Source organism: Grus americana, chromosome 6 (assembly GCF_028858705.1).
Source record: "Grus americana isolate bGruAme1 chromosome 6, bGruAme1.mat, whole genome shotgun sequence".
Taxonomy (NCBI): domain Eukaryota; kingdom Metazoa; phylum Chordata; class Aves; order Gruiformes; family Gruidae; genus Grus; species Grus americana.
The window spans coordinates 24,302,182-24,322,377 of NC_072857.1; the positions used below are offsets into that span (position 1 = coordinate 24,302,182).

The following is a 20,196-nucleotide window of genomic DNA, read 5'->3' on the forward strand; positions in this document are numbered from 1 at the left end:
ACTTCTCAGTAGGCGTAGGTTTAGAATTCAGTTGGCTTTAACAATCAGACAGGCTTTTTTAACATAAAGTGTTTTCTTCATCACAATCAGCTAAGTCTTACTAAACGCACGGTGAACTGTGTCTGGTCTCCTAAAGCCAGCATATAAAAAATTATATTAAAATAGCGACTACTCTAAAGGGGAAATCTCTGAGGCATATAAGGGCCAGACATGTGGAATGAATTTAAAACACCATTTTCCAATCCCCCTCTCTTGTAAATATTGCAATAGTCCTATAAGAATGTTGAAAAACTACAGTGCACAGAGATTAGTTCAGATTTCACATCAAAAGCCCAAAGAAAAAGTTAAGTGGCCTGGGCAGCCAGCAGGGAAAGAGCAAGAGTGCATTAGGGTTTTTACAGCCCAGGTGTCAACATGAATTAGAGAGCAACTTGAATACCTGTCATTAGAGGAGCAATCAAAGACTGATCTGCTCTGAGTGTGGGAAAAACAAAACAAAACCCAGCCCCAGATCTGCATAATGTAAGGCAGCCTGCTTGGCCAAAGACAGTTCAGAAAAACAAATACCACCTCAGAGCCAGGTTACTGTCAATAAAAGCCTCAGTTCAGTGTGGCAAGCCCCATAAATCAGTTTTGTGAGAAACAGGTAACCAGGTCCAGTAGAGATTTTAATTAAAAAAAAAAAAAATCTTATTTTCCATTCCAAAAGTTAATTTTGGATGATTTGAGGCTGCAAAGTGCTGACACTCCAAACCTTCACTAAAATGGGTGGAGATGGAGAATCTGATTTTACTCTCATTAGCAGTCATGGAAACGCTCTGGCCAGTTTTCAGAGGGGGCTGGATGAGACTCATTGTACCTTATGACTTTGCTCAAAGTGGTTTGAGCTATTCAGGATGATCAGACTTAAAGATTACGAAGAGCGCATCCCACAAAGTCACTTGATGTTCTCTGCTGTGCAGGAATTTGCACTGTAGCTTGGGATTAGTCATTAAACCAGATCATTTGTGAGGCACTGAATCATATCTGCACATAAATAACGGATCTGAGGCATGTCATAGTCAGCAATTAAGGTTCACATTGGCTCCCACCAGCTTGTGGTTGCAGAAGGCTGGTGGAGCAAGCACCACAGCCACAGTCTGCAGAGAGATGCCATCACTTGTGTTCGGCACTGCTGGCATCTTGCTCCATGAACTTGGGGAGAGCAACCAACTAGATATACTGACATCTGTCTCAAAGGACCATGACCTATTGAAAAACTCCCCGTAACCTTCCCTCTGTACTGTGCTGACAGACCACAAACTGAATAGAAACTCACGTCAGACCTTACAAGCTGACTAGATACTAAATGAGGACTCATTCTGCATATGACTTGTATCCCCTGTGTTCACAAACCTCCTTGGATGCAAAACGCTATAAAACAGCATTTGATCTGCCATTTAAATGGTTATTCCAGTAACATGGCCAGGGAAAGTTAACTTCTTTGTAGACTCTGCTGGACTGTTGCAATACAATTACTCTTTTATAATTCACATGCCCAAAGGAATTAATGCAAGTTTGCAAATAAAGTAATGGAAAGTTTTCATCTTACTGAGATATACATGAATACACACAAAATATACCATTACTTTGCATACTTAGGAGTTTTTAGTTTTTCTTATGATTGGTATTTTATCATAGATCCTCCTCTGAGAATAGCTACAAAATGAAACTCTCTCTTACATCATTCATATAATAACTAGCTTACAGTAATTAAAATTGACTATCACTTTCAAAGCCCAAAACGCCTGACGTCTGTGAAGCGGGGCAGCGTACACTGGTATCTGGACACGCAGGGAGCTGGACAACAAAGTGTGCATTTGCACAAGCAATCAAAGCAACTCACAGCATCCATTCTTGCTCGCTTGGAGGAGAGCCTCTGCCCTCTGAGGTTTGGCCTGCTACATAGTTCATACTGCGCCTCAGAAAGCCTTCAGATGGGCTGCTGTGGTTTCAGTAATTATTTTTAAAGGTTCTCGGCAATATAAAAACAAATCTGTAGAAGAGATTTTAAAATCAGGATGGAAATAAAGGGGAGGGAAAAGCGGAGGCAAAAAGTAATCTGAAACAGAGAGGCTGCTTCAGCAAACAACCCCTCCCCAAATGCCAGGACTTCAGTCGCCCCTTCTTCGTGCTGCAGCAACCTTAGCTCACCCCAAACCACTCAGATAGCATGGCCAAAAGGTGATCACCTTTTCAAAAGGGTCTACAAAACTTTGGAAACTGTGTCCAAAGCAATAAAAAAAGAGGAAAAAAAAAAGAGCCAAACCCAAGGTGAATTACTGATAAGAGATTCATTTAAACCTTAAATACCCTACTGTACATATTTTGGTTTGAAATGGATTAGTTTATAAACAACAAAGAAAAGCAACAGTGTTACTGAAAACGCATTATTTCACATGTGAATTTACACAATCACCTAATATCCTGGCAGTGCTGGCAAATGATGTCTTGTTCTAATCCATATAAAAAAGAAGCCCAAAATGTTAGGATGCTGCACTACCAGATTATTTGCCTGGTTGGAATCCAGCAAGAAAATTCTGCAACTTACTTCAAAGAACGAGATAGAGGAAGCAATACATTATTGTTATTAAAAACTGTCCAATAAGACAACTCAAAAACTGTCTTTGGATGCCTTGTACCAAACTAGCAGATCAGATAACCATTAAGTAAAGTAGATTGAAGGTTGCCATTATCTCTACATTGTTTGGTTCTTTGTATCATATATAAAATGTACTAAATCAGAGCATCTTTTTCTATTTTAAAGACCATAGATTTTATAACATACCCATATTAACTGTGTTAACTCATGGCCTAAGCAAGAAAAGCTTAATTTTAAAAGTCTAGTTTTTAATGCAGGTAAAAAAAAAAAAAGTATCAACTGTCCTTAGCTGATAGGAACTGCTGTAGTTTCACTCCAGACCTACAAAGTCTTATACCAGAGGAAGATATGGTCCCCAAGTAGTAATGCAAATCTGTATGATAAATGGTGAGGGCTGCCAGGTGAAGCTGTCGGACTAAAGCAGACTACCAACAGGGAAGACGAAGAATTGTCTTTTCCTCCCGTGATACTGAACCACTGAATCCATCACAAGCCTTATTCTGAGCTGCCCCGCGCTCCCCCACATCCAAGACCAGTTAACGGCCAAAACAAGCTGCTACCAAATGGAAATAAGTCTAGAAATCCTGCAGAGGATCTCCTGCTCTAGACTTGCTTCATGGGAAGAGCAGCTCCAGAGCACATTAGTGGTTTGGTGACTGCCCTGCAGAAGGTCACCTCCAAGCCAGGGGCCAACCGGAGGGATGGGTGGAGGAGCAAAGACAGGAGGGTGCTTGGAGACACCCTCACTTTTTGGCCAGCGTGGAGATGAACTCTAGATCAGCCCTGTGAATTGAAACCACGTGAGGCAGGTAGAACTGGTGGACTGGTGTTTAGAGATCCCCAGGCAAGGAGCCTGATGTCCTAGTGCTGCTATCTCAGGGCTGGAGCGGTGGAAGGACAGACCTGAAATTCTGCTTCCTCTGGATTTAGTTTGGCTCTTTGCAAAGCAGTAAAAATCTAATCCACAGCGCATTGAGCACCTCTCCATCCGTAATCAGAGAGACCTTAGCCTTCAGCATCTGAGTTTGCATGTGTGCAAGTCACCCGCGGTGCTCATGCACTGTTCCTATCACTGACAATTTCCATTTGGTCCAATCTGGAAAACATCCTGAGTAATAGAAGGATGAATTTTTCTGTTAAGTATTTCCAATGCTGCCTTTTGGCAAGAAAAAATGTCAAAAGTCACTTGGAAAAGGAAGGTACTGCTAAGAGATGTTTCAATTATTTCATAAATTAGCTGCCAAAATGCAAAGAGTAAAATCCAAACAATACTAATATTCTTCATATTTATACCATTATAAGCCAAGTGGAGATCAGAGTACTGACCAACCACAATTACATTTTATTTAATTTACTAGAGTAGAGCTACAACTAAAATTCAAATAAAAATAGCTTTGTAAAGTCATTTCTACATAAATCTTGGAGTTTTGTCTACTTTTGCAGCAGGAGTTGATATTTATGAAATATAGATACTTATAAAATATAGGTGAGATAACATTGAGACAGAGGGTTCAGATTTTACACCTGGCACTTTAGCTGAAGACTCAGCCTTGATATTGGGACTATGAATTTTGTAGGTATGCATCTGAGTACATAGCACGCATCTGCAGCAGATGATGCCAATGTAAACACCCACAGTAAGGGCGCGCAGTTAAGCTGTCCACACCTAATCTAAGGTTTCCATTGTCCAGCTGAAAGCCCTATAAGTAAAGATAGCTTCTGAAGATTTCATTTATGAAATATCCTTCCTTACTTGTTTTGGCAATTATCTAATAGATGGCAAGGTACAAGTTCTGTTTTGCATCAGTCTGGTTCTTTTAAACTCAAAGCAATTCTAACATTATATTAAAGACTAATTCAGTCTAGATTCCCTGTTCTACCTGGACAGGCACTAAAATTTGTGTATGTTGGTATACTACAGGATTTAATAGTGTGGGGGTTTTTGTGGAAAAAAATCGAGAGAAGTGGGAAACTAATTTTATGTCCTGTCAAAGCTTGAGACATGAAGAGATTTCTATCATAATCAGAAATTTAAAAAAAAAAAAGAAAAGGTTTTGTTCTTAGAAGTGCAAATTTCAGCAGAGCCTACATTTGCTTTAGGTATTTTAAATGTCTTTTAAAAATAATTTTAGAATTTTGCAATTTCTGAAATTTAAATTTTGTGCCAAATTCACCTTTGATTTCAGGGGGAAAAAAAGGTTTTTATAAACCGATTGATTTAATTAGAAACATTTTTCAATAAAAGTGTCCTGAAAAACTATAACTGCAATCATTAACTTTGATATCCAAACAAAATTTCCAACTGAGGCATCTAAATCCTATTGCTGGAGGCTTATGTTTTCATAGCTTCGCTACTGTATTGACATGGCACTGCTGACCCAGCGCAGGGCTCTCGCTGACTCCTGACTGCTGCGATCATCCCCCGGTCCCGGGAGAGGTACGGGGTGAGCTGGTGCCACTAGAGCTCACACTGGGAGGACACTGGTGTGGACACGGAAGGGGGCCCACAGTCCTGTAAAGGGGATTAGTTTAAAGCATGGCACAAATCAAACCAAAAGCAACGAAGGATAACAAAGTGAAAACGCCCTTCTGCTTTCCTCCGTGTCTCCGATTACAGAAATCTCTGCTCCAATTTATTTCTCTTTGGAAACAATTTTTTACAGCTGTACATGGCAAGTACTTAGCTAGTGAGTGAAGAAGAGAAGCTGGAAAGAATGATCATTAATGGATTCTGCCAAAAAAATAGGCAGGGCAAAGTCTTTCGCGGCTTAGCACAAGAACTAGTCAATCTTCCCCTACGCAAAGAGGAGGGATGTCCTGCGTTGCCTTCCTGAGCAGGCAAACAGCGCAGCCGCGTTGCCTACTGTGGCAACCCGGGCTGGACCCCGAGGAAACACGCAGCAGCCCCCACTTTCTACTTGTGAAGATGGTCGAGTGCGCACACATTAAAAGAGAGCGTTTGCCCAAGTCATTGTTAGTTAAACCCAAGCAACTCTATTCAGCTATCTGCGTTTTATTTTAAATATTTATATCTCCAACCATTTTCCATGACCTTCAACAACCAAGCGTTTCCATGTAGCAAGTGTAGTCAAAGGCAACGTGTTATGTCGGTGCCTGCCCTGGAGGGCACAGGTTTACCAGGGGACTCAGGGGACTGTTGAGACATCACACATGAGGTCATGTGCAGGTGAATAGGCTAAGAGGGACAAATCCACACCTTGCTTGAACTCAGTGGGGGCTGCAAGCCATTGCTCAAGGAGAGACAAGGTACTGGCAGCGGCTCCTGGTTCCTGCCAGGTTTTTGGAAGCCGTTCCCTGCCAGCATCACACCTCCGTGTTAGCTGGCAGCTCTGAGCCAGCCTGCCCCACAGGCCATGCAGCAGCTCATTGGGAGCCCAGGGAGAAGCTGGTTTTGGAGGTTATTTCCCTCCATGCAAGACAGCAGGTCTAGCTGAGCTCCTGCTGGTATTCCAAATGCAGCTTTTTGCATAAAAAATAGTTTGGTGCTGTTTAATCTAAAAATAAAAAGTATGTATGGCATACCACTGCCATGAAAAATCATACCCACAAAACCAAAGGCAGCCACATACCATCATTCAACACTTGCATTTCCTCTTCAGAACATTCATTGGCAAGTTCTCCTACTCCACAGGACTGCTCAAATGTGTCCTTGCTAATGCCAATCTACCAAAAGCTCAGAGAAGAAAACAAATCGGTCCCTGCAGGCTGGAGCGCTCAGTGCAGGTGGCCTGAAACAGCAGGTATTGGAGGGTGTCAGCCAATTTCCTCTCTAATTTCTTTGTAATAAGAGTGGTTGTCACAGTTGTTAAGCCCTAGCTAAAGTTAGCATCACATCTGCTGAATCCTGTCAATACGGCTTGATCAAACTGGCTGAACAGTTTGGCTAGCTTGCATGGGGCAAAACCAAACTGGGTTTATTTTTAGTAAGTTTGAAGACTAAATTTAACATATGGCAGACTGAAATAAAACTGCCGGCATCTCTGCTTTCAAAACCAGAATTGGTAATTAAACAGACAGTTAAGAACCACTTCAAATCTGAAGTCACAAGCTTCCAGATTAAAAAAAACCCAACAACTTTTTCTGAAGTCAGAAAGCTGTTGTATCTGGATCAAACCCACAGCTGAAAGGGAGCTTTGCATTGGTTTTATCGGGTCATAAGACATTATTACTCTCATGAAACCTACTTTCTCTCTTAAACGGCAGTCCTGATGACGGGCAGTCCTCAAACAAGTGATCATGCAAGGATCACTGTTCTCCTCTGTCTCTGCCGAGGCCCTCAGGAGCAGGCTGGCTCACGGAGGGCTGGGTTGCAGGTGGGGCTGGTCCAGGCACCGCCGCGCAGAGAAAAAGCCCCACTTCTGTGCAGGCGGGGTATGGCAGCACCAGGGCTGCCGCGTGAACAAAGCCTGAACCCTGCAGCCAAACGCTGCTCCAGGCGAGCCCTGATCCATCAAAACTTGCTATTAGGAAACACTGTTCAGTGCAGACCAAACTGGTTTTGCACCACCAGCGGGAATTTGACGTTTGCCATTAGTACCAGAGCTTTGAAATCATGATGAAAACGAGCAGTTTTCGGTCTTCCCACAACTGTTCACCTGAGAAAACAGCACAGCCGCCTGCCTTCTTGGGTCTCCCTCTTACACCAGGAGCAGACCTGTAGTTACCTTGCCAACTGCTAGTGATAACAATGCAACACTCTCCCACAGTGCACAGTATAACACACTCATTTTATCTGTTGACTCCCAAGTTAGAAGAGCAAAATCTCCTCAGGAAACTCAGGAACAGCATGTCACTTTCCCTCCCTGAAATATACTTTACCATACATATGGAAGTGTTTATTGCCTTTAAAATAACTACTCAGCTTTCATCAATAACCAGAAGAATTTAAAGTCGCCGTCAACAATGAGACAAATACAGACCGATAGACAGTAGGGCTGGAAGAGGGCATCTACCCTTCCGTTTTCCTTGGGTCACTATCGATTACATCATTGCTGGCAGGTATTTATCTCTCCTCTCCCTAAAAATCTCCAGTGATGGAAATTCTGCAATATCCCTCAGTCATCTACTTTGTTAGCCTTACAGCTAATTAAGCTTTTCCCAGTACCCAATCTAAACATCCTTTGCTGTCATTTCAGTTGCTATTTCTCATCCTATTTACAACTGTTGTGCAGAATAATTTATTCCTTTCCTCTTCATGGCTATTCGAAAACTGTTTATATGTCTCTTTGATCATCTCCTCTTTAGGCTAAGGAATCCTGTTTACTCCAGTCTTTTGTCACGGGCTGTATTTGGTCCATCTCTCATCATAACCGCTCTTCCTAGGACATTCCATAATACCCTATCACATTTGAAATGGGTGAGGGTGACACAATTCACCATTTTTATCTCAGTATTGCATTGTATGTTCTTTTGCAGCATCCAATTTACTAATTTGAAATAAAACATAAATGTCAATTTAAAAATACTGATATTTTGCCTATACAGGTGTGCTTGGCTACTGATCACACATCTTTTTCAGTCCTCTAATGTGGAATAACTCTCCAAATATTAGCCTTTGCACCCATTCCCATCCCGTGAGCAGTTCATCACGCTCGGTATGAGTTGTGGAGCCACAAATGAAGTGAAACATTTGTCTGCTCCTGCTTTTCCCTCTCACATCTCCCAAGCCCAACACCTGGATTTCTCCAGCCTGTGGTTTCCAAAGCAAGCGTGCTGCTGAAACTACACCAAAGCGTCAACCCACATGGACCAGCAATAGACCCTATCAAGAAGAAGCCCAGAATGGTTTTGTGCTCATGCCTACAGAGAACCAAAATCCCACATGCCTCTGGGACTCTCCCAGCACCTGTTTCTACCTGGCCCACTAATCACAAAGAAGCCACAGTCAGGGCTTACAACACAGCGCAGCTGAGATAGGAAATAATATGTGATCTGCTGGACTGCACCAGCTCTACGTCAGCACGTTGCAGCCTATCTACAGCACATGCTTTCTGCTTCAGCCTCTGCTGCAATGAAAAAAAAATATTAAAAAGTAAACATGCTGTTATTTCTTTCTTTCTGATTCACTATGTGTCTCAGTGGACCTTTTCATGCTATTTCTGTTCTTTAGCACCACACTCAGAACGCTGCAGCCTTCACTGTGCAGTTTTCAAGTGTAATGTCATTTGCTCTAAGGACAACTACGAATTCACAGTGCCTGGTCAAATCATATCTTAGGTCTCCTGACCTGCTCGTGAAGTCTTAAATCCCTCTACTGGTAGCCGTGTGCTGCTAGAATGAAGAGACCCACTGCACATGTTAAAAGCTTGTGGATTTGGCAGAAGATTTGATGTGACCTAAGGCACCTAAATCTGACATTAGGAAAGGTGTGCCACCTCAGAGCACGTGAGTAAACTGGCATCGGCGTTAGTCCTGCCCTGGAGCACGACGACTCCTATATTGTCACACTGCAAATCAAGACAGGAGATGGCTCTGTGCCTTCTGACTGTTACAGGCCAGGGATGACACACGCCGGAGACTTGTTTCCCCATGCTGCTGACCACACAGTGACTCCTCTGCACTGCTGTCCCTCTCCCCGTGGGCTCTGTACCTTGTCACCAGCAGGAGAGATGCTTGCAGAGAATAGGAGACCTTGCAAATTCAGTCCAGAATGCACTTGCTGAAGTTAATTACATCACAATAATATTTCCCAGGTTGCACATTCCTGCAAGGAAAATAAAAAAAAAAGAACTATTAATTGCAAAACCAAAACGTTGGGGACCACAGAGCCTGGGTACGTATCTATTATGCATCTCCTTGGATAAGTAGAAATTCTGCATGAGAAACCAGCAGCGTGTAAAGAGGAGCCCGCCTCCATCTAAAGAGGAATTGGAACAGAAAAATATACTAACTGTGCTCTCCGTATCAGTCCCTGAGGCCAACGGGCCCAATTTGCTCTCAAACATATTTAAAATACTTCCTCTAACTTCAGCATAGCATAGTAAAAGCCAATATAAATGGTGGAACGAAAGCAGAAAAGCCTAAAAACGTGTGTGGATGGATGTGGTGGTAAGACTGAGCAAAGTTGTCCATGGCTACAGTTGCTCCTCTTAAGAGAGCCATGGTTCACCGACCAGCTCTGTAATAAGGAGGTTTCTATAGTTTAGGCTAGAGAAAAATGCATGCAAAAGCTGAAACAAATCAACTAAACAAAAGTAAACCCAACCTCCTCCAACCTCTAGATGCTTTTAACAGCCAGTTACAGGAATGATTTGCAGAACTTGCATTCAAGTGTGTGGGGGAAGGAAGGGGGAGGGAATGGCCAACAAGATGTGACAGAGACATGCTGCAAATAATGTCCCAGCAAAAGACACCCTTGTCCATTTGATGTATTTAATATTAAAAGAACAACACGTCTTTAAAAATCAAGTCAATTTAAAATAAAAGAACAGTAAACATTCAGCATTTTATGGATTTACCTCTATTTAGAGATCAAAATCTTTGACTCCAATCCCTCACTGGTACGAAACCTCCGCACACACTATGTGGTGAAAGGAACCCCACAAGGGGATCCTGCTATAAATTCTCAGAAGCTGGCCTGGGCAGTTCAGGTTTGCATTAATTGGTGTTGCACATCTTCACTCCTATTTTTGCCCTTGCAGAGAGCGGGACAACCACTTGCTGTGGATCCAAGAGCACAGCAGACACAAAGTCGATAGAGCAGTGCAGCTGAGTAGCTTTTGGGAGGCGAAACTGGCCAGTGATTGAAGTGGCATTCTGAGTGGTTTATTCTGTTTGTTTGCAAAATTAAGGATACTTAAAAATGCTTTCATCTAACTTTGAAGCTCTCTCAAGCTTACAAACTTTTATAATAATACTGTCCAAGGGAAAGAAATCAAAGTAAATAATTAAAAAAAATCATACAAAAAAATGAATTTTTCTTCCATAGATGCCATGCATATGTGCAAACACATACACACATTCTCCCTCCCTTCTGAAGTTCAGTAAAAAAGGAGGATTTTCTCCTGAGCACAGAATTTGTTCCCATCTGGTTCCATTTTTTACTATTTTCTTTTTTTTTTTTATTTCCTTCTCTCTCATTCCAATCCATATTTATTTCCTTTTGTTTAGTCTGTACTCTTTATTCCCTTTCCTCTTTTTGCAGATTTCCTTTTTAATTTGTTTGGGAAAGAAACATTCTTTCCCCGGTTTTCATAACGCAAGCTGGTAGAACCAGCCCATTCAGAAATCCCCCCTCTCCCGCTCTTTCCCTCCTCTTTCAGTCTTGGTTATCCGTGCTCATTCTCAGTAGCAGAGTAAAAGTGTTAGGCTTTAAGATAGCCTATCAGTTTGTTTTTTAATTCAGTTTCAAATACCTGGCAAAAACCACTGCATGGGGACTCAAATATATTATTTACCAGCCATTATATTTAGCATAAAACTACTCCTAATCTATTTGAGATGAGCTGCTATAAGGCAGGATTAGGCTGAAATGAAAATGTCTGCAGCGGGATTTTACTAAATTGGTTTTAAATCACATTCTTAGTTAAACAGACTTGAGTTTCACAGTGCTCTGGTGAAGGCTATAAACTCTATAAAGCAGAAAGGCCGACTTTGGGCAGAACTTTAGCTCTTTTTGCAAAACTTGCCAGTTTTACAGCAGCAGAGAAGACCAGCTAAGGCCAGAGCCTTCTGCACGTGAAACTCCAAAGCTCAAAACCTGAGAGCAAGCTTTGCAAAGCTGCAGAGAGTAGCAGCTGCAGGGCTGTAAACCGCCAGAAACGGGGTCCTGCTATTCCCACATCGCTGAGACCCTCAGGGCCCCATGGCAGAGCCAGACCCAGCGTCCGCCTCCCCGGGGCAGGAGGAGGTGAGGACTTCCCTGCTCATGCAGCCTGGTCCTTCCTGAGCTGCTGCGTTCGTCTTACATAGGTGTTTTTATGCTGAGATCAGGATGAATGCACTGAGGGTATGAGGAGGGTGAAACAGCAGTGCAACTTAGTCTGGTTTTCTACAGAATCAGGGAAATGTTTTAAAAAATATTTGGGAAGAAGCGTGGACAGTTTTAGGAATACTGACACTCCAACTCTGGTTTTAATGTCTGGCACACCCTTGGTACAGCATCTGCCATCCCCAACAGCTGCATTTCATGCTAGACCACGACCCTGCGCGCTGCGCTGCCCAAGCCCCCCCGCCTGGCGAGCTGTCACCTTGCCCAGGGAGCCGGGGGTCTCTGCACGCGGCGAGCACCTTCGCCATGGACCACCGCTGCCAGCACAGCCTGCGCGGCCGTCACCTCCTCTGCCCCCCACGCTCTGCCAGCACCACGTGCGCCGACTTTCAGTCCGACTTTGCATTCAAAATTTTCAATTAATCACAATTGTCTAATACTATTTAAAAGTAAGAAATGTATTTTTGTGCAGGAATACAAAATGTGCATCCCATTAAACAGCCTCCCTCTAAGAGCTCCCAAGTTCTCCAGCACCAAACTGGTGCCGTTTCATTCCTGATACAGTGTGTTCCCAAGCCGAAACCCTCCAGCACAGAAAAAGCCAGGATGGAATTTCTCAACAGAAATCACCAGGAACGAGAGAAAACCTTAACAAGAGACTACACCAGTAAAATCAAACAGAACAGCTGTGTACTTGGTACAGCCAAAACAAACAAAGTGAAGCTCTCGCTATAGTCAATAGCTTTAACCTGTGCTTGGAAAAGCACTTTCTGCTATCTATTAACACTGCACACCTCTATTAAAAATCCAGACCTTTTTCTCATTATATGAAAGTCTTAAGAGGGAGAAGACTTCATTCACACTTCTAACGTGATTCAGGCCCACACGGCTGTTGTACAGCAAGGCAGGCTCCGAGCTTCTCACAAACTCGGCTAACCCACCGAACAGCTTCCTATTTTTGCCCCGTAAGGTCCTGCTCTGAAAGTCCATCCCGATAACACAAGTGCCACACAAACCACTTCTTATCTGCCCCCCCCATCAAAAATCTGTGAAAATACGCATGCAGAACCCCAGCGGGACAGTTAAAGAGACATTTTACGAGGACTAACCTGCACTATTTGAATCCGTCAGAGGTCACCCAGTTCTGAACTTCCCCAGCAGCTTCAATCTCATTTCCTGTAGAGCTACATGTGACACCACACTTCCTCACCGCACCTTGCTACGCTTACTTTTTAAAACCAGATGAAGAAACTAACTGTCCATTACAGCATGTTTAAAAGCTTTCTGCTCGCATGTTGAACCACTGACATTTCTGCATAGCCAGAGAGCCCTTCTCCATTGCCTTCTGAGTCACTCCATGATTCAATGGACCTTTTTGTACTATCTCTTTGTATTAATACCAAACGCTGAATGTGATTCAGTTACAGTATGCTCAGTGCCCTCCCTCTTCTTTTAAAGAGGAAACAAATGCAATTGTGAAGAATGTAATTACGCTGCAGGCGTGGGAAATTTCAGTTCAAGGATATTTGTTTATCAAATTTTCAGAGTGGTAATGAATTGATGTATTTGAATAGATGCAGTTGTTAGCAATTTTCAGAAATATTTTTCATTTGAACATGGCAAACAGCTTTCACAGGAGTTTGAGTCCCGTAAAAAAATAATTTACAACTTCAGAAGAGCAGAGGTTCTCTTCTCAGTTATAGCAGTGAGCATCCATATATTATCATCTAGTGATGGAACAAACAGGCCTGAACATATGTCACAAAAGGAAGGACAGTAAAGTCCTGGATTAGAAGAATATGTTTACAGAATTAGTCAATAGGTGGTGCTTTAGCAGTTGGGTTTTTTAAGACACGTGAATTTTTGGAAAGACCATCTAATCCTAAGTGGTACCAACACCAGAAAAGCTGACACGGCCTGGAGATAAAGTTTGAAGACTACCACATCAGAGGAGAGGCAGAATGGTCTTACCAGGGTCAGCAAGGAGGCAGTGCTCTGCTGGAAGATACTCCTTGTTGGAACATGTGAAACACCCTTCAATTAAGGTAAGGAAGGGGGTGGAGATCAATTAAATGTCCATTTATTTAGTGAGACCTGAAATAACAACAGCCAGTGCCTGCAGCACTGATCAGCCTGGCAAGGACTGAGCCAAGGCAGATGGGTTGCATTCAGTGGAGACTGACCGCAAACACCTGTGCTGGGGCACTGGTTGAATTTAGCCACACCTAACCGTGGGTGTGAAGAACCTGAAGGCAGGAAGAGAGTGAACAAACAGACAGCGATGCTGCACATTTGGGATGCAAAGCTTTCAGCAGCAATGCTTGTTTGTGGCTGTCCTCCACTGCCATTCATTTCTCCCACCATACCCCACGGTGCTCTCAGGCGCGCTGGCACCGTGGTTCCACAACCTGTGCCATGGACCGTACTAAGGAACTCTAGTGTTCCAAAGTTGGTTAGTTGGGGTTTTTTTGTTTCCCCCCCCAACTCTGAGGCAGCAGGGGACAACAGCTAGCACAAAGCTGATTCTGTTGCTACCCAGGCTGTAACAGAAAACCACAGCTTCATGAGACGCCCAGCGCAAACCAATGGCAGCTGCTTCTTTGCCCATTGGTTGATGCAATCTATGAAACTTCTACATAAATTAAGAGGTTTCTACTAAAAATGTCATCTTTCAGATTAGCCTGTGCCAGATGAAGACATCAGTGCTGTGAGCAGCCTCCCCATGACCACCAGCCCGGGATTACTTCCCTGTCTGCTGCCTCGGGGATTCCTACCACCGCTCACTGGTTTACTACTATCAAGTGAGCCAAAATAGCTCCAGTAATTTTTATCAGGGGGTTAAAGCAATCTGACTGATCCCACTGGAAACTGAGTGGCAATGGTTTCGAGGATCCCTCCTACCCCCACAGATGCGGGAGCAGTGACCTCTGGCAAAGAGGCAGCGACAAACAACAGGATTTCACAGAGCAGCACGTGCCCGCTGCTGGGGTCACCAGTTCTGTGCTTGTGCAAGAGAAACTGTGCAAGGATAATCCTACCTCCCATGGAAGTTGGCAGACACAGTATAAAAAGTTGCTGGATAAAGGGAGAAGCTTGGGAAAGGAGAGGATCTGATCAGGCTGACAAAGACCTGCACAAACCTTTCTGATTCAAGGAATTTCAGCAGCTAAATATTGAACAAATCACACCCATCTAATAACAGATACAAGTATTTTAAGTGTAAACATACAGAAGATACCCACACAAAAGGAAATACACACAAGTGAAAAAACTCTAGTCCACAAAATGGATGCTTTTGCGTCAGACTCTTTTTGGGCACACACACGCCTACTTGTGTGTGCATGTCTGACCTCCTGCAATTGTAGCGTGTAAACATGTGTCCACAGATGCACCTGCTCTGCCCCCATTTAAAGTTTTGGGCCAAATGGCGAAGGTATTATTTACACTGGAAGACACTTGAGAGCACTGCAAGACGCACGCAGCTTAAGCATTTTCCCCTCGGTAAGCGTGCAGAGACGCGATATGCTGGACCCTGAGCTTCAGAGGCGCCGAGGGGAAGTTGAAGAGTTCAGGAAGTGGCCATGTTTGCTCTCAGCACACTGCCTCTTTGTCCTCCCCGCAGCTGCTCGCCCAGGGGCTTTCAGACAGCCCCAGTCCCTCACAAGAGACGGGTTATTTCTCTCCATTTTAAGAAGGGGCTACTTTTACAAAGTCACTTCTAATGTGTCAACCGCCGTGTGAGGATCTAGCTGCGTACATTGGACCGTGCCAGAGCTGCGCTTGGAGTCACAGATGGGGCAAGTGTACTTTTACATCCCCCCAGATACTTGGGGTTGCTCGAGACAGGAGGAATTTGTTTGCCCAGCAGGTAACTCGCAGCGGTCTCCCAGCCGCTTTTAAGCTACGCCCAAGGAAAACGGCCTCCCAGGGCATTGCTCCATCCGAGCCCAGCGTGCGGCGGCACCTCGGCCTGCCCTTCGGCAGGGCCACAGACACGGCACTGCGGGGACAGCAAAGGCAGCTGCGTGACACGGGGGGACTCGCTGTGTCCGCAGAGCCCTCCCGCAGCGGGGTTTGCTGAGCCACCACGGACACCAGAGGATCTGTCAGCTTTGACCACGAACCATTAAGATGTGAAAGGAAGCATCTGAAGCCTCATAAATTCTGTCCTCTGTAAACAAACCGCTTATTTCTCCATCCTTGTCACAGATGAGGAGTCTGTTGACTGGCACCTTCCAGAGGACCGAAGCCCTGACAGGATTTTTAGCAGTAATCCTATGTGATAAGCCAACTGCTTGTAACTAATGCTGTATCTCACCTTGTATATACACAAGACAAAACCACCTCCATCTTCTCAGTGGAAGGTATACCTGAAGCTCTTCCTTACGTACACCCGGGTACCTAGTGGAGACATGTGCTAGTAACCCTGCAGATGGCACAAGTTGTTTTTAAGACCGTAAATTGACTTCCCCTCACTCGCCACAAGATCAAACAGTATTTGATTTATGGATAAAGGACCACCCTGGCAGCAATAACAAGTTGCACAGTGGCCTGACAGATAAGCTACGCAGGGATGTTAATAGACACAGCTGTAAAGCTATTTACACAAATAATTTGCTGTCCTGTGCTATGGGGATAAAAAAGCAATCACGGGCTCTGAGGATTTTGGTTTAGATTAGAAATGTGCACTACCCTACATCCACACGTTTGAGTATACTGGACATGGTGATCCAGACTCACTGGGTGAATCCCAGCATTCAAACCCCACACTTACCACTTGCCATATAAAAATGGGCCCTATTTATTTGTTGTTTGGAAACTCACCCCCTTCACCAGTACAGCTAAGACTATACACACACAAAGAATAGTGGATATGGTGGGGACTGTTTTCTATCTGGTACCTGTCACCAGCAAATATGAGCAATTAACATCTCGGTGATTGGGCAAAACAATCTGTACTGCCCCTGACCTCGAGTGGGCACAACACACGCAAGTGCGACAGTAAGCCATCGTGTGGAGCTGCCAATATGCATCTACAAAAAAAAAAACCAAACCCAAATCTGTTTGCCAAATCACCAGAGCCAAGCACTAATACAGAGGTGTTCAAACTTCAAAGCAGGAGCACAGTCGGCAAGAGTTTGTTGAAAGAATTACAGCCAGGCATGGAAACTGGGACTTCTCAGTAGCATATAATCCCTGCTGTTTCCATTTCCTCTTGCTCATTATCGGCACAGACGGGGGCTGAAGATTAGTAAACAGTGGGTGTTTGGGGTGAATTAGAGCATGTGTGATGTAGAGCTAGGTATCCTGGTGGCATCCATGTGACTTTGTAGAGAGATGTAAATATTTAATGTTGCCCACTACGTTTCTTCAGAACAATGAAATATTAACATGTTCCTTGGGGGTGGGAGAATCGTATTAGATAAAACAGTCTATTTTGACCTTCATCCAGGACGTGAACAAAATCTGATGGTCAAAGATTTTTTTTTTTTTTTTTTTTTTCCCTCGCAAATCCCCCCTTTATAGCTGGCCCTGGTCTGCTGTGTAGAAGATGAAAAGTTTCCACACTGCTCCAGTCCTGGCTGAAACAAGAAAAAAAAAAACCCAAACAAAACAGCTCTGGGACAAAAACCTTTACACAGCTACGTGCACATGAGCTGTGAGATTTTCAGCTATCACCCTTTGTTTTAGCCACAGGTAGCCCTTTCAGAGGACAGCCACATGAATAAAAGCCATTACTAAGAAAATGTAATATGCCTACAAACATCTACAAGTTTCTTGAGTGAAAACTGCTGAATTGACAAACCTTGCTCTCAAAGTTACTTGTCCTCCCCATCCCAATAATATAAACAGACTCCTGAAGAAGAGTCCCACACTGCACATGTATTACAAAATACATCATATGATATATTTCTAAAAGGAGAACTATCTTTGTGGAAGCCTCTTCGTATCGTTACAGATATTTCAAATAACCTTAATTTGTTCTCAAGAACAAAAAAAGAACTTCTGTTAAATGGAATGGCACTCATCATTTCTTACAATACTTAATTTCACATAAAGCCTAATTTCTTAGCTTGCAGCCTTTTTACACAATAAGCTTGAGACACAGTTTCTCTTTGACCTGATCAAAGACTATGGGGATTACTCAACAGGTCCACCAATATAGAAACAATGTATGGTATCTTTCCAAAGAGTATTTTCAACAACTTAGGCTCAGCAAAAATTGCTTAGCTGTTTTTCTAGAGCAATGTTTGTTATATCTGCCCAATAGCATGTCTAGTCTTCAAGTATCTTTTTCAATATATGAGCATTGCTACGATGGTGATATTAAAAGATGTTTATTATTGAGCAATTTGTCTTTAGCTATTAGCATGAGTCTTGAAGTTTATGAAGTTTCAGGTATGAACAATACTATGAAGAGTTTTTATATACCTGGTTATTTCAGTAGAAAGCATCAACTGTTTTAAAAGATCACACTTAAGATCTGAGTAGTACTTTATATTCAAAATTCCCATCAGCATCTGTATACATACATATACACATACATATATGTACAAATGCAAAAAGCTAAACAAATCTGCACCTTAGAAGTTATGACCTACCACAACATCCACACATTTTAAAGCCACAAAACCAATTTTCATTTATAAGAGCAATTTTTCATCTGACATAGGCCATACAGTCTCAAGCTGTTATTTCTGCTTAGTTTCTTTCCCTTTTACACTCTGAATCTTCATACTGCAAACACTGAAAAGTTTTGATTAGGTAGAAAACAGAAAGGGAGCTATCTACTAGCAGGATAATCATCCTGTCCAAAGCTCATACCCTTTTACTTTTTTTTTTTTTTTTAAAAGGGAAAATAAGTCCCAATCAGTGGGAACTTTAGTCCATTTCTTGCATTCTTCCCATGGGTGGTATATTCCACATCAGAAATATTTGAACGCCAAATATAGACACAGATCAGCATCTGTGCATACTTGCTGGGTGATCAGAAAATAGAAGCAGCTTCTCTGATGTATAATGGATGAGATCTTTTATTCCTTGCTTAGGTACAAGTGCCAGCAATCCCATACTGCCTGGAACCATGCCTGAGTGAGGTCAGCAAGATCAGATCCCATGCAAGACCGGATCATGCATTTATCTTTCATTAATATTTATTGAAAACAATATTCTCCCAAGAATAAACAGGAAAAAGGGAGGCTCAATATATGAATATGTATATCCGCTGCATACCACATTCTCATTTAATTATCTCTGCAATTACTGTGAATTAGGAGAGTTTATTACTATGAATTAGGAGAGCAGTAGTCGGGAAACTTAGAGGGAACTGCAGGGTCCATGAAAAGCATCCCTCATTAGCAGAAGTTCCACACAAGAATATAACCAAACTTGTAATCACCTGTCTGTATCCCACTCTGCATGGGTTTTGTTTCTTCTTTCCTCTCCCAATAGCAAAATGCCAGGTACTCAGTAGAGAACAGAATGATTAAGTTTATAGCTAAGTATATGGCTTATGGCTCTGAGGGTGTTACCTACGCACAACAGAAACCCCTGGCTCAGTGTATTTTGAAGCATGGCTGTCTGACAAGTTACTGCTAACAGAGCAGAAATGCCTTGCAGTCCAATTTCTAGACTATTCAGCGAAGCTGGCTGGCTCCCCTGCGAGGCTACGCCACAGCAGTGACCTAAGAGAACAGCACAGAGGAAAGCAGCGGGGGCCTCCTAAAACCCTCCTGCTTGGCCTGAAAAATTACAGCTGCCTCAGAGTGAGCAGGGGGACACTACAGCACAGGCCCCTTGGGGGAGGCCAGAAGATTAGTCACGGGCATTTGGGTAGAGCCCATGCTTCCAGTTGGTCTGTGGGGCAGGTCCCAGCGGAGCCGGCACGTCCCAGCACAGTCCCTCATGGAGGATGAGTTGTGAGGTGATACTCCCCAGCTGTCATTGGCAATGCCTCGAAGCATCCCCACACGCTGCGGGAGTCTAAAGGTGTTTCTTCACCCGCTTCCCTGTCACTACGTGCTGCCAGCGGGGGCTCGGCTACACCAGCTGTGACACAGGCTGTTTATTCCGGCTTGAGGTTTCATGATGTTAATAGTTTGGATTTAAGTAAACTTCGTGACATTTAACTTTGGGCTTTTTTCTGCTAAATGAGATAATGACTGTTCTCTCAACTTCTAATGCCAAAGCCAGCACCTTGCATTGCTCTTGGGAATTCTGGTTTCGAAGCCCTTTGATTGTCCAGGAGGCTATTTCCATAATTATATCCTTCAGAACCATTTTTAAAAATCCCTTATTTTATACCTGCCCTTATACAAGGCAGGATTCCTTAGTGACAGGGTCTGAGAACCTGCACTGATGCACGTTACAGAAAGTGCCAGTGATACCAGGGGTCACGTTCTCCATTAAGAAATGAAGAAACCAGGACCTGAACATGCCAGACAAATACAGAGAGGTGAGAGTGCAATTTGTGACGATTTCACTGGACAGAACTGAGGTTTATTGCATCAAACACGTCTGCAGATACTCTGGGTTTTTCTCCCTGGTACGGTCACATAACAGCAACCCTCCCAAACTGTAGAAGAAATATGTCAAGGGCACTGGA

At 43.3% G+C, this 20,196-nt stretch overlaps 1 protein-coding gene across 4 annotated transcripts in view; it reads right to left on the reverse strand.

Annotated features, from left to right (window-relative positions):
• The window catches only part of WIPF1 (WAS/WASL interacting protein family member 1), a 53,263-nt gene that overhangs the window by 23,165 nt on the left and 9,902 nt on the right, over positions 1-20,196 (reverse strand). Inside the window, exons 1-2 of one of the 4 annotated variants that reach the window (XM_054829765.1) lie at positions 12,701-12,729; positions 9,252-9,365 (exon numbers count right to left, since the gene is read on the reverse strand). The exons of 2 other annotated variants lie outside the window; for them this stretch is intronic. The gene's annotated coding sequence lies outside the window, so the exon portion shown is untranslated. Of the gene's footprint in view, positions 1-9,251; positions 9,366-12,700; positions 12,730-20,196 lie in introns of those variants that run through there. One more of the 4 variants, XM_054829764.1, reaches the window with a different exon arrangement.